At 40.7% G+C, this 11,371-nt stretch overlaps 1 pseudogene; it reads left to right on the top strand.

The window, feature by feature from the left end:
- The first annotated feature begins 5,311 nt into the window (after positions 1 to 5,311).
- On the top strand, positions 5,312 to 7,937 carry LOC103734020 (annotated as a pseudogene).
- The last annotated feature ends 3,434 nt before the right edge of the window (positions 7,938 to 11,371 follow it).

Here is an 11,371-nt window from a genome sequence, read left to right as displayed (position 1 = left end):
AATTTACTTCATGTTAAATAGTAGAGGTGATAATCATTACCAGTGAAATCTGGAGCTGACTTAGAGCAGTTAGGTCTCAAAGAAAAATCTAAAGCTGCAAGAGGCCAAAAATGCCTTCAGAATAACTAAATTTATTAAAATTCTCATTTATTTTTTATTATTTTTATTTTATGTGTATGAGTGTACTGCCTACATGTATGTGAGTGCACCCATGTCGTGCAATGCCACAGAGATAAGAGGGCTTCGGATTCCCCTGGAACTGGAGTTAAGGATGGTTTGTAGCTGCCACATGGGTGCTGGGAATTGAGCCTGGGTCCTCTGCAAGAGCAATCATTGCTCTTAACCGCTGAGCCATCTCTCCAGCCCCTACAGCCACTTTTGAAAGAGATGTATCCTTGCTCTGGAAATTGTTACTGAATATGTTAAAGCTGTAATGCAATGCTTCTTCTAATCATGTGGCTATTAAATTTTTAAAAAAAATAAAAAAATAATTCTTCAAAGCATAAAAATTTGATCCTTAATAATTAAATTAGTAGATGTGAAAAACATTACCATTGAAATCTACCTGATGACTTTATATCCATGCTCAGATGCCAAGGAGCTCAGAAAGCAACCAATTGTAACTAGCAATAATCAGATATATAGAGAGTAGAAATGCATGTGCAAACATCTTAGTGTTAATTGCATTAAAAATGAATTTTTCTGTATGAAACTGTGTATTTTAATAATGAAATGGAGATGTTTTTTAAAGGTTAAAACCTCATTTACTTTTATATCTTGCAGTGTTTATGCTGAGTACAATACTGTATAACTGTATTAATTCAACTGTAAACCTAAAAATTTACAACCAATTTTGAAAGAGATGCATCTTAGCTCTGGAAATTGTTATTGAATATGTCACTGCTGTTGTAATGAAATGCTTCTTCTAATTATGTGGTTATTAAATAAATAATTTAAAAAATTGTGTGTGTGTGTGTGTGTGTGTGCGTGTGTGTGTGTGCATGTGCAAGGTATCCTTAGATGCAGAAGAAAGCATTGGATCGCCTGTGTTTTAGTTTGTTTCTTCATTGTTTTGACGAAACACTCTGACCAATACCAACCTGGGAAGGAAAGGGCTTATTTTATCTTACATGTCCTGGATCATAGTTCATCACTGAGGGAGCCCAAGCTAGGAAATCAGGGCAGGAAGCCACATGCAGGAACGAAAGCACAGGCCATGGAGGAATCCTGCTTTCTGAATTGCTCACCTGGCCTGTGCTCAGTCTGCTTTCTTAAATAACATAGGCCCATCTGCCCAGGGGCAGCACCATCCACAGTGGGTTTGGCCCTCCCATATCACTCAATAATCAAGAAGATGCCCCACAGACATGGCCACAGGTCATTCCAATGGAGACAATTCCCCAATTGAAGCTCCTTCAACCCAGGTGTGACAAGTTGACACTAGAGCTATCCAGCACATGCTAGATATGAAGACACAGGTGGTTATGAGCCACTTTATGGGGTTCAGATAACCAAACTCAGATCCAAGAGTTGTACAGGCCTTTAACTGATGATTCACCTCTCCAGTCCTGTTCTTATGGCTTTTAAAGTTTCTGTTGAATAATAAGCTGTTTTCTGATGGGCCTGCCTTTACATAAGACTTGCCATTCCTCTCTTGTAGCTTTTTAATGTACTTTCTTTCCTCTGTATATTTAGTGTTTTAACTATAATAAGACATGGAGGTTTCCTTTTCTTGTCCTGTTCATTCAGTGCTCTGTGTGCCTTTTGTACTTAGATATCTCTTTCTCCAGATTTGGGAAAATTTCTGCAATTATTTTATTGAAAATGTTTTCTATATCTTTGGTGTGGAATTCTTGTTCATTTTCTATGCCCATCATTTGTGGATATGGTCTTCTTATAGTTTCCCAAAGCCTTTACATGCTCTAGTCATAGTCAATGTATCTTTGTTATTGACTTACTGCTCCAATTACTCTGCTTTGTCTTCCAGATCTGACAATCTGTCCTCTACACGATCCATTCTATTGCTGAGGCTTCCCACGGAGCTCTTTATTGAAGTTTCCATTTCCAGCATTTCATTTGGTTTGTCGTCAGTGCTTTTTTCTATTTGTTGAATTCCACTTTTATGTCCTGTATCAACTTCCTTATTTTATCCATTTATCTATTTATATTCTCTTAGCATTCATTCAGGAGTTTATTTATATCCTCTTGGATTTCTTGGAACATATTTCCAATCATGTTTTTGAATTCTTTGTCTGAAATTTAGTGTGTCAGTTTCATTGGAGGCTACTACTGTATGATTATTAATTTTTGAAGGAGTCATGGGTCAGTGAGATGATTTCGTTGGTAAAGGCACATTCTGCCAAACCTGACAACCTGAGTTCAATGAAAAGAGAAATGACTACTGAAGTTGTCCTCTGATTTCTACATGTGCACCATGGCACATGCTTACTCATGTACACACACATGAGTATGTGTGTATGTGCACAAAATAAATGTGATAAAATATAATTAGAGCCAGATGTGACGGTAAACACCTTTAATGCCAGCACTTGGAAGACAAAAGTAGATGAATCTCTGCAAGTCTGAGGCTACCCTGACCTACACAGTGAATTCCAGGTCCGTCACAGCTACATGGTGAGACCTGTCTCAAAATAATAAATAAATAATAAATAGATAGAGAGATAGCTACATAAATAAATAAACAGGAGAGACATATTGTTTTGGTTTTTCATGTTACTTGTGTTTTTTGCATTGGGACTTGCACATTTTGAGTTAAGTCATTGGTTGAGGTTTTTTTCTCAAAAGTCACCTTCGTTCAGTAGAAGTATTTGCAGTGTTCAGGAGAGAATAGGTTGCAGTAGAGCACAAGTTTCTGTCCCCAGTCCTCCCGACTATAGAATACAATCTGCAAAAGCAGTCACTATCCAGTCACTATCCAGGGATAAGGCCACTGTGGAAGTAAGGTAATAATTAGCTGAAAAACAACCCTCCCTGAAGTGCCAGTCATTATAGGGAGTAAAACAACCCTGATCGTACTTGCATACTAATAAATTAGTTACCATGGCATGAGTGAAAAGAAAAAGAAAGGAAGAAAAAAAGAAGATAAACCAGAGTAAGACTAGTAATTAATATTTGCTTAGTAGACTGGAATTAGAGGAGGGAATGTAATTAGAAGGAGGAACGATGGGCAACCAGAGGTGGGAGGTGAAGGAGTTTTGGCTGGAAGTAGACTAAAAAGAGAGAGGTAAAGATATGGTATTAGATAATGAAGACCAGTCCCACCTCGCAGCAGTCTGGTCCACAGAGCCCTCCAAGCCAGGCCAGTCTGTTTTCTGGGAGAAGAAAATGAAAAAGGAGAAAACAATGAGTAAGGGGGGAAGGAGATGTGATACAGGGCAAGAACAGAGTAGACAGAGTTGGCTTACTAAGTTGACAGTAGGTATTAAATAAAGGAGGGGTAGATGATGAAGGGAGAGAGGGCCGGGGGTGACACAGGGTATAAAAACTGACAGATCTAATTGTTACATTGCATCTCCATTGTCCACATTCCTTTGCCAGCTCCTACCCAGCAGCTTATCTCCTGGGAATTCATCTGTAAGGGGCAGCCCTGTTCTCCCTCTGGGTCTTTCTTTGGATGATCAGATTACAGGTGCTGGTCCAGGGTATGTGTAGTGCTTCACAGGTGGAATCTGAGATGCTGCTCATAATTCTGTGTGTGCCTTCATAGTTCTGCTTGGGCATCCTGCCCCACTCCTGTGCAGCTCTTCCCAGTGTCCCACACATAGCTCGAGTCTCCTGAAGGTTCCCTTGCAGATGGTGGTTCCTATCAGGTTTTTATCTTGCTGAATGCTTGTGAGTGTGGTTTAGTTTTCTTCCATGGTCTAGCAGTATTCTGATAAACAGTGTAGTGTTCCATGACACTCGCTCTGCGTTCCTGAGAGCATGGATCACCGAGGGTCTTTGGTTATTGACTCACCAATGCAGCAGGGTTTCTTATGAAATGGTGTCTCACTTCTGTTTTTTCGATTGCCTAGTACTAAGCACCCAGTGCCAAGGAGACCTGTGACCTTTCCTCTAGCTGTTTACAGCGTCTGTTACTTTTCTGGTAGCATTTTTTGGCTTTGCCCAGATTATTCCCTAGAGACTCTGGCAGCCCATACTTGGATTTCCGTCATTGTGTTGGAAAAACAACAGAGTTTTCCATTAGACATTCTCTGATGATAGTAATCTGTGCTGCCTCACATGTATCCACTAATTAGTATACACTTGATACATAGCTCGTATGAGCAAAAAAGTATCGAATTTAAATTTTTTACTTACTTTTTAAAGTTTAAGTGTAAATGTCTATGTATTTCAGTGATACATTGGGCAGCACAGATCTAGAATTATTGGGGAAGAGCCATTGGCCCCTAGGGTAAGCATTGTTTTCAGAAGTCTCTTAACTTTTGAAAGTAGCTTTTTGTTTTAATGTTTCTGTTTCTGTGATTTAAAGATATTCTGCATTAAAATACATGTTAAGGGCTAGAGAGATAGCTCAGTGGTTAAGAGCCCTGGCTGTTCTTGCAGAGGACTGGGATTCAGTTTCCAGCACCAATATGGTGGCTAACAACTGTTCTTTACTACAGTTCCAGGGTATCCAACACTCTTTTTTAGCCTCTGCAGGCATTGCATGGCACGGTGTACTTACATACTTGCAGGGAAAACACTCATATACATAAAATGTAAATAAAAGAATATTAAAATATAGTAAAACATTTTTTATCTATTGGCTTTGAGTAACCCTCAGAAAACTTTTATTCAAGTCTGTGGTTTGCTAGATTACTCTAAACAGAAGTTGGAGGTGATCAATAGGCAAATACTTGAATGTTGTCAGGAAGTAGACTGTGCAAAAATGAGTTATTGTGAAAAACAAATGCATAGGGCCTGGAAAGAGAATAATCTAGAATATTCAATGCTGCAAACACAACTAGTGTGAAATGGAAAGAAAAGAAAAAAAATAGAAAACACAGTCAAAGAAGTAGGCTAGAGTTCAGCCCTGGCAGAGCTCTTTTGAGTATAGTAAGTCAGGTTTTGGTTTTATTCACATTTTGGTAAGAAATTATTAAGAGCAGTTTGAATAAAAGAGTAATGTGATATTTACATTTTTCAAAGATCACTAGGATTGTCCTATGGACTATAGCTGAGTAAGAAGGGGATCAGTTGGGCTTGGGAGTGGTTTAGGTGGAAGGTGATGAAGATCATGTGGGTTGTTTTGGTTGCTAAGGCAGCAAACAAGAGGCACTGAATACCATAGCACATTGCTGTTATTAACATGCCTTTGACTGCTGACATGGTCCATGCCACACTGTCCTCACCTCGCACCTGCTGTGAGGCAGGCCACTTGGAAGATAAATTCATGTAATGGTGGTTTTTAATGCTGCAATTTTATTTCAGAAAACTCCGCTTCCATTAATTATTTTCAACAGTATATTTTAGTAAGTTCCACAGTCCTCCCGTTTAAGGTAATTTCTCATCTAGCTCCGCAAATTACTTGGAATATATTATTGAATTAAATAGAGTATCTAGGTAGAAAGGCTGTTTATGGGCAGGGCATCATTTATTGCACACAAGAGCCATTATTCATCATTATTCTCATTATAGTACAAAGGGTTTATCTGCTTTTGACATCTTGCCCTTTAAAGTGACCCAATTTTGCTGCATGTAGAGGGTTCAGAAGAAGCACTGCTCATTTCTGTAATGACAGAACTATAGAAGCTAATGGCACCATAAACCATTCTAGACAACTAAGAACAATTTGAGTAGTACTTTTAAATACTTTCAGAAGAAAATCTGAAAACACATCAAGAAGGAAAAAAACAAGTTTACTTTACAATGAAAGAGGTCTTGCTTCCTGATATTGCCATCATGGATGGGCAAAAATTGAAGCGTATTTTAGTATAAATAGAATTTGTGTGTGTGTGTGTATGTGTGTGTATGTGTGTGTGTGTGTGTGTGTACTCAGGGATAATTTCTCCAGAGTCTCCAAGATTAAAAGATGTTAACTTCAAAGTATGAGTTCAAGTTCTGGTTTGGTTTTTTGTTCAATGGCCTCTTTTTATTGTAATCACTAACACATATTAATTGTATGAATTAATGAAATGTATTATACTTTGCTATTTCTATACATGCACTCATCTTGCATTGATCATATCGTTCTACCTTTAATATTTCACAGCTCTGTGGTCTCTCCTTAAAGAAAAACAGTGGTCAGTTTCTAGTAGAGATAGGAGATAGGTATCTCATTAGTAGATATGACTGCATTTGACAGCTATGTTGTTTGACTGGGCAACTGTGATCTCTAGAAACATCTCAAAATGTTCTGTCTGCTGCTTATGTTGGTTCATAAGCGTATTCAGTTCAGTGCTGGGGGGATCAAATTTGAAGCTTTGCACATGCTAGGAAATACCCTGCCACGGAGCTATGACCTTGTCTTTTCCTAAGTCTTAATAATAATTTTGGAGATAAAGATAGTGCTGATAATGAAATTGAAATACATGACCTTGATATTTGTTGATTTTAAATCTATTTTTAAACAATATTTATCTTGTTATTGCGTGTGTATGCTGTGTGTGTGAGCATGTGTGTGGTGTGTGCTGGGGCTTGTGTGTGAAAATCAGAGCACAATTTGTGAGGTCAGTTCGTTCCTTCCAGCTTTGTGTGGGTTCTTGGGATTGAACTGGGATTGTTGGGTTTGTACAGCCAACACTTTAGCTACTCATCTATTTTGTTGGCCCAGGCTGGCTTCAAATTCCTATGGTCCTCCTGCCTCTGCTTCTTCAGCATATCCTACTGGTGTGTGCAACCACAACTGTCTATTTTAATAAGACGCCTTCTAAGAATGTCTTAAGAAATATTGGCATTGTGGGGCAAGAGCGGCTGAGGTAAAAGCCTGGTGGAGAAGGAGGAGGCCGGCGGCGGCATCCTTGAGCAGGAGGAGGGCAGCGCAGTATGACCTGCAGATCCGCCTGTGGGGACTGGAGGCCCAGAAGCGGCTGCGTGCCTCCTGGGTGCTGCTTGTTGGCATGAAAGGACTTGGAGCAGAAACTGCCAAGACTCTCATCCTGGCAGGAGTGAAAGGACTGACCATGCTGGATCATGAACACGTGTCTCCAGAAGATCCTGGAGCTCAGTTCTTGATTCATACTGGGTCTGTCGGCCGAAATAGGGCAGAAGCCTCTTTGGTGCGAGCCCAAAATCTCAACCCCATGGTGGATGTGCAGGTGGACACTGAGGATATAGAGAAGTTTGATGCAGTGTGTTTGACTTGCTGCTCCAGGGATGTCATCGTCAAGGTAGACCAGATCTGCCACAGAAACAGCATCAAGTTTTTCACAGGAGATGTCTTTGGATACCACGGGTACACCTTTGCCAACTTTGGAGAGCATGAGTTTGTTAAAGAGAAAAACAAAGTTGCCAAGTTTAGCCATGGAGTAGAAGATGGACCTGTTACCAAGAGAGCAAAACTTGATTCATCTGAGACAATCATAGTCAAAAAGAAAGTGATTTTCTGCCCTGTCAAAGAGACTCTGGAAGTAGATTGGAGCAGTGAGAAAGCCAAGGCCTCTCTGAAGCACACAGCCCCGGACTACTTTCTGCTGCAAGTGCTCCTGAAATTCCGCATTGATAAAGAAAGAGATAGATCCCAACTCTGAGACCTATGGCAAAGACGCTGAGCTGGTGCTGCAGATTCGGAATGACGTCCTTGATTCCTAAGTGTGCTTCCTGTCGACTTTGTGGGATACTGCTTCTCTGAGACCGCTCCCGTGTGTTCTGTGGTTGGAGGGATCTTGGCACAGGAGTTTGTGAAGGTCCTGTCTCAGCGGGACCCTCCTCACAATGACTTCTTTTTCGACAGCATGAAGGGAAGTGGGATTGTGGGGTGCCTGGGCCCCAAGTGAGCTTGAGCTGCACACAGGATGGGAGCCCACCTGTTTCCTGTCCCCTCCTCAGAAATCAAGGGTCTGTCAGCTCCTGAGTGTTCACCACGTAGCACCCCTTTGATATTGCTCCCTGTGCTGCCAAAGTGGGACCAGCCCTCTGCTAGGTGGAGATGCCTGGAAGGCAAGCCTCCTCATGCAGGAGCTTCTTGTTACCTTTTGGACTTACTCCCTACCTCAGGTCAGCTAGAAGAGCAGGAACCTAGAGGGGGTGAGACCCGTTCCATTGAAGCCCAGTGGAATCCCACCTCCACTAACTCCTGAGGGCCTGACAACAGCCCTCAGTTTTTTGTTGACCCTTTGTCAGGCTCCAGCCTGGATTTTCAAAGGGAGAAACTGTTACTAGGTTGTCTTACAAGTTAAATCTTAGTGGAATTGTTTTTAAAAGCTGTGAAGATTCAGCCCAGGTGTGGTGGTGCAAGCCTGTAATCTCAGCACTTGGGAGGCAGAGGCAGAAGGAAGATACGATCACAGGAAGGCATGGCTAAGACAGTAACAGTAGGGCTCGGAGTTTAGGTGGAGGTTGTTAGAGGCATGAGAATGCGTGAGGGGTACAGAGGGGGAAAGAGAAGGGGTTTTCCTATCTGCTCAGTAATTATGCTCATGATGCAATCCCTTTGTTATTTCTTCACTTATTCATCAAATATTTATTAAATGATGTTATGCTAGGTGCCAAGAATTGAAAAACAAACAAAACTGTATAAAATAGTGAAAAGAGATGTTCAGTTTTCAAGCAAGAGTAAACAGTGTTTGGGAGACTAGAGAGAAGAAAGCCCTTTGTTATTCCTACGTAGGTCTCTGGGTAGAAGTTTCTTCATTTGACAGCAAATCAGGAACCCTTGATATGTGTCAGGCTTTCTTTGTGGTGCTGGGAGCATGACGTTAACTAACAGGAAGTCAATGCTCCTGAGAAATCTCATTTTCAGAGGGGAGACAAACCACACAGTACTCCATTTCACTTTATAAATGTTAAAGTGAAAACAAAGCAGAATCAGAGAGTGCATAATGGACGGTGCTATTTTGTATGGCGCATATGAATAAATGTCATGACATTGACCTAAACACAGAGGGAGGAAGGAATAAGCCACACAGATGCTTGAAGAGAAGCCCGGAGACCCTGAAATGAGAGCATGCTTTGCTGTTTCAGTACACCGATGAGACCAGTGTGGCTGGAGAAGAGCTGCCAACAGGCCAGCTGATGATTATGATATCATACAAATGTTAAGGGATTCGAATTGTGAGGAGTCTTGTAGCCTGTGTAACAACTTTGGGTTTTACTCTGAATGAGATGGGAGATACTGGAAGATTTTGAGTAGCAGCGTGATGCAGGGTGGAGAACACATTATGTGTGCGCTGGAGAGACGGCCAGGTAATGATGAAGGCATGGGGACTTGTTAGGAGCCTATCACAGTAATCCAGATGAAGGCAGTGGTTGCTTGGATCTGAATAGTAACAACAGGCATAAGGAGATGTTTGGATTGTAGATCTACTTGAGCTTATATGGGTTTTGTGTATGCTGTCATCATGGTTGTGAGTTCATGTGAGTGCCTTCCCAGCTGTCTGGAAAACTCTGTTTCCTTGTGGTCATCCACTACCTCTGGCTCTTAAAATCTTAGCACCCAGTGTTCTGCAACGACCCTTGAGCCTTTGGAGGCAGAAGTTTGAAATAGATGTCTTAATTGGGCATAAGCATTCTGAAGTCTCTTATTCTTTGCAAGTTGTCCAGTTGTAAGTCTGTTAATCACCATCTGCTACATAAGGAAGCTTCTCTGGTGAGAGCTGAGAGATGCATTAACCGGTGCATAACAGTAAGTCCTTGGGAATCAGTTTAATATTATGTCTATTTAGCAGAGTCATAGTAATAGGTCCCCCCATGGCCTATGACCTGTCTAGCCACAGATTCCTAGGCCTGATAACGGTGTTAGGTATGGGCTCCATCTTATACAACAGGCCTTACATCTAATCAGAAAGTGGTTGGTTAACCCCCATAACATTTGTGCTACTATAGCATCAGTGAGCATATCTGTCCAGGTCAGTTGCTGTTGTAGCTTGCAGGGTTCACAGCTGGGCAAGGCTGAGATTATTTTTCTCCTTTGGTGGCATGCACAGAACCTTCCAGCACTATGAACGATAGATAGTAGAGATGAATTTTTGAGGTCAGTATCGCTTGTTTCTCCTTGTTGGTTGTACAGCTCATGTATGTAGTGTTTTCAGAAATAGAGTCTTACTGTGACATTCCGGTGAATAACCAAGAGCAGGGGCAATGGTCAGTGTTGTTTGAGGCTCTGTTGGATCCCTGGTCAACAGTTTCAACAGCGGGAGTCTGCTCCTTACATTAGTCTTTTTCTTTGCTAAGCTAAGTCTGGTAGTGGCATTGCTTTCCTGTTGTAGGGTACCGCCACTGAAACTCTTTTTACCTTGTATATGAATATAGTTTAAAGAAGCTTCTATAGTGGTAGGTTTCCATGTGACTTTTTCAAAAGGCCTTTAGTGTTAGTTATCTTTTCCCATACTCCTTCCTCTCCCTTACCATCCAGTTCCCCATCCCATTTAACCCTTCTACTACATTATTCCCCTTTCCCCCATAATACTGCATTCTGTCTGCCTGCTCATGAAGCCCTCTCCCCATACCTCTGTACTAGTTTCCTGACCTCTATAGTTTTCCAATTGAAATACACATATCCAAAGATTCAAAGCTAATATCCACTTATGAGAGAGAATATGTGACATCTGCCTTTCTGAGTCTCATTTACCTCAGTCAGAATCATTGTTTCTAGTTCTATCCATTTACCTGAAAATTTCATTATTTTGTTTTTCTGAACAAGTGTGAAATGTACCACACTTTCATTATTTATTCTTCAGTCGATAGACATTTAGGTTGTTTCCATTTCCTCTCTATTGTGAATGGACAGGAATAAACATGGATGAACAGGTATCTATGTAGTAGGATATAGAATCTTTTGGGTATATGCCCATGAATACTATGGCTAGATAATATGATAGATCTATTTTTAACTTTTTGAGGAAGCATCACAGTTAGTTCTGTAGTGGCTGTGCCTTTCTGTACACCCATCAGCTGTGAATACGCTTTCCCCTTTCCCCACAGTTTTACTAACATTTGTCAGTGGTTTTTTGTTTTGTTTTTTTTTTTTCATCTTAGCCATTCTGACTGGGGTAAGATGAAATTCCAGAATAGTTTTAATTTGTATTTCCCTGATGGCTAATGATGTTCAACGCTAAAAAATAATATTTCTCATCCATTTGTGTTTCATCCTTTGAGAACTCTCTGTTTGGTTCTTTGCCCCAATTTTTAATTGAGTTTTTGTTTACTATTTTCAATTTATTGATTTTGGATATAAATTTTATTTTTTTCTTCTGTTTGTTTTTGAGCTATA

Source organism: Nannospalax galili, unplaced genomic scaffold (assembly GCF_000622305.1).
Source record: "Nannospalax galili isolate Female #2095 unplaced genomic scaffold, S.galili_v1.0 scaffold816, whole genome shotgun sequence".
NCBI lineage: Eukaryota > Metazoa > Chordata > Mammalia > Rodentia > Spalacidae > Nannospalax > Nannospalax galili.
This window is presented reverse-complemented; position numbering and strand designations above follow the sequence as displayed.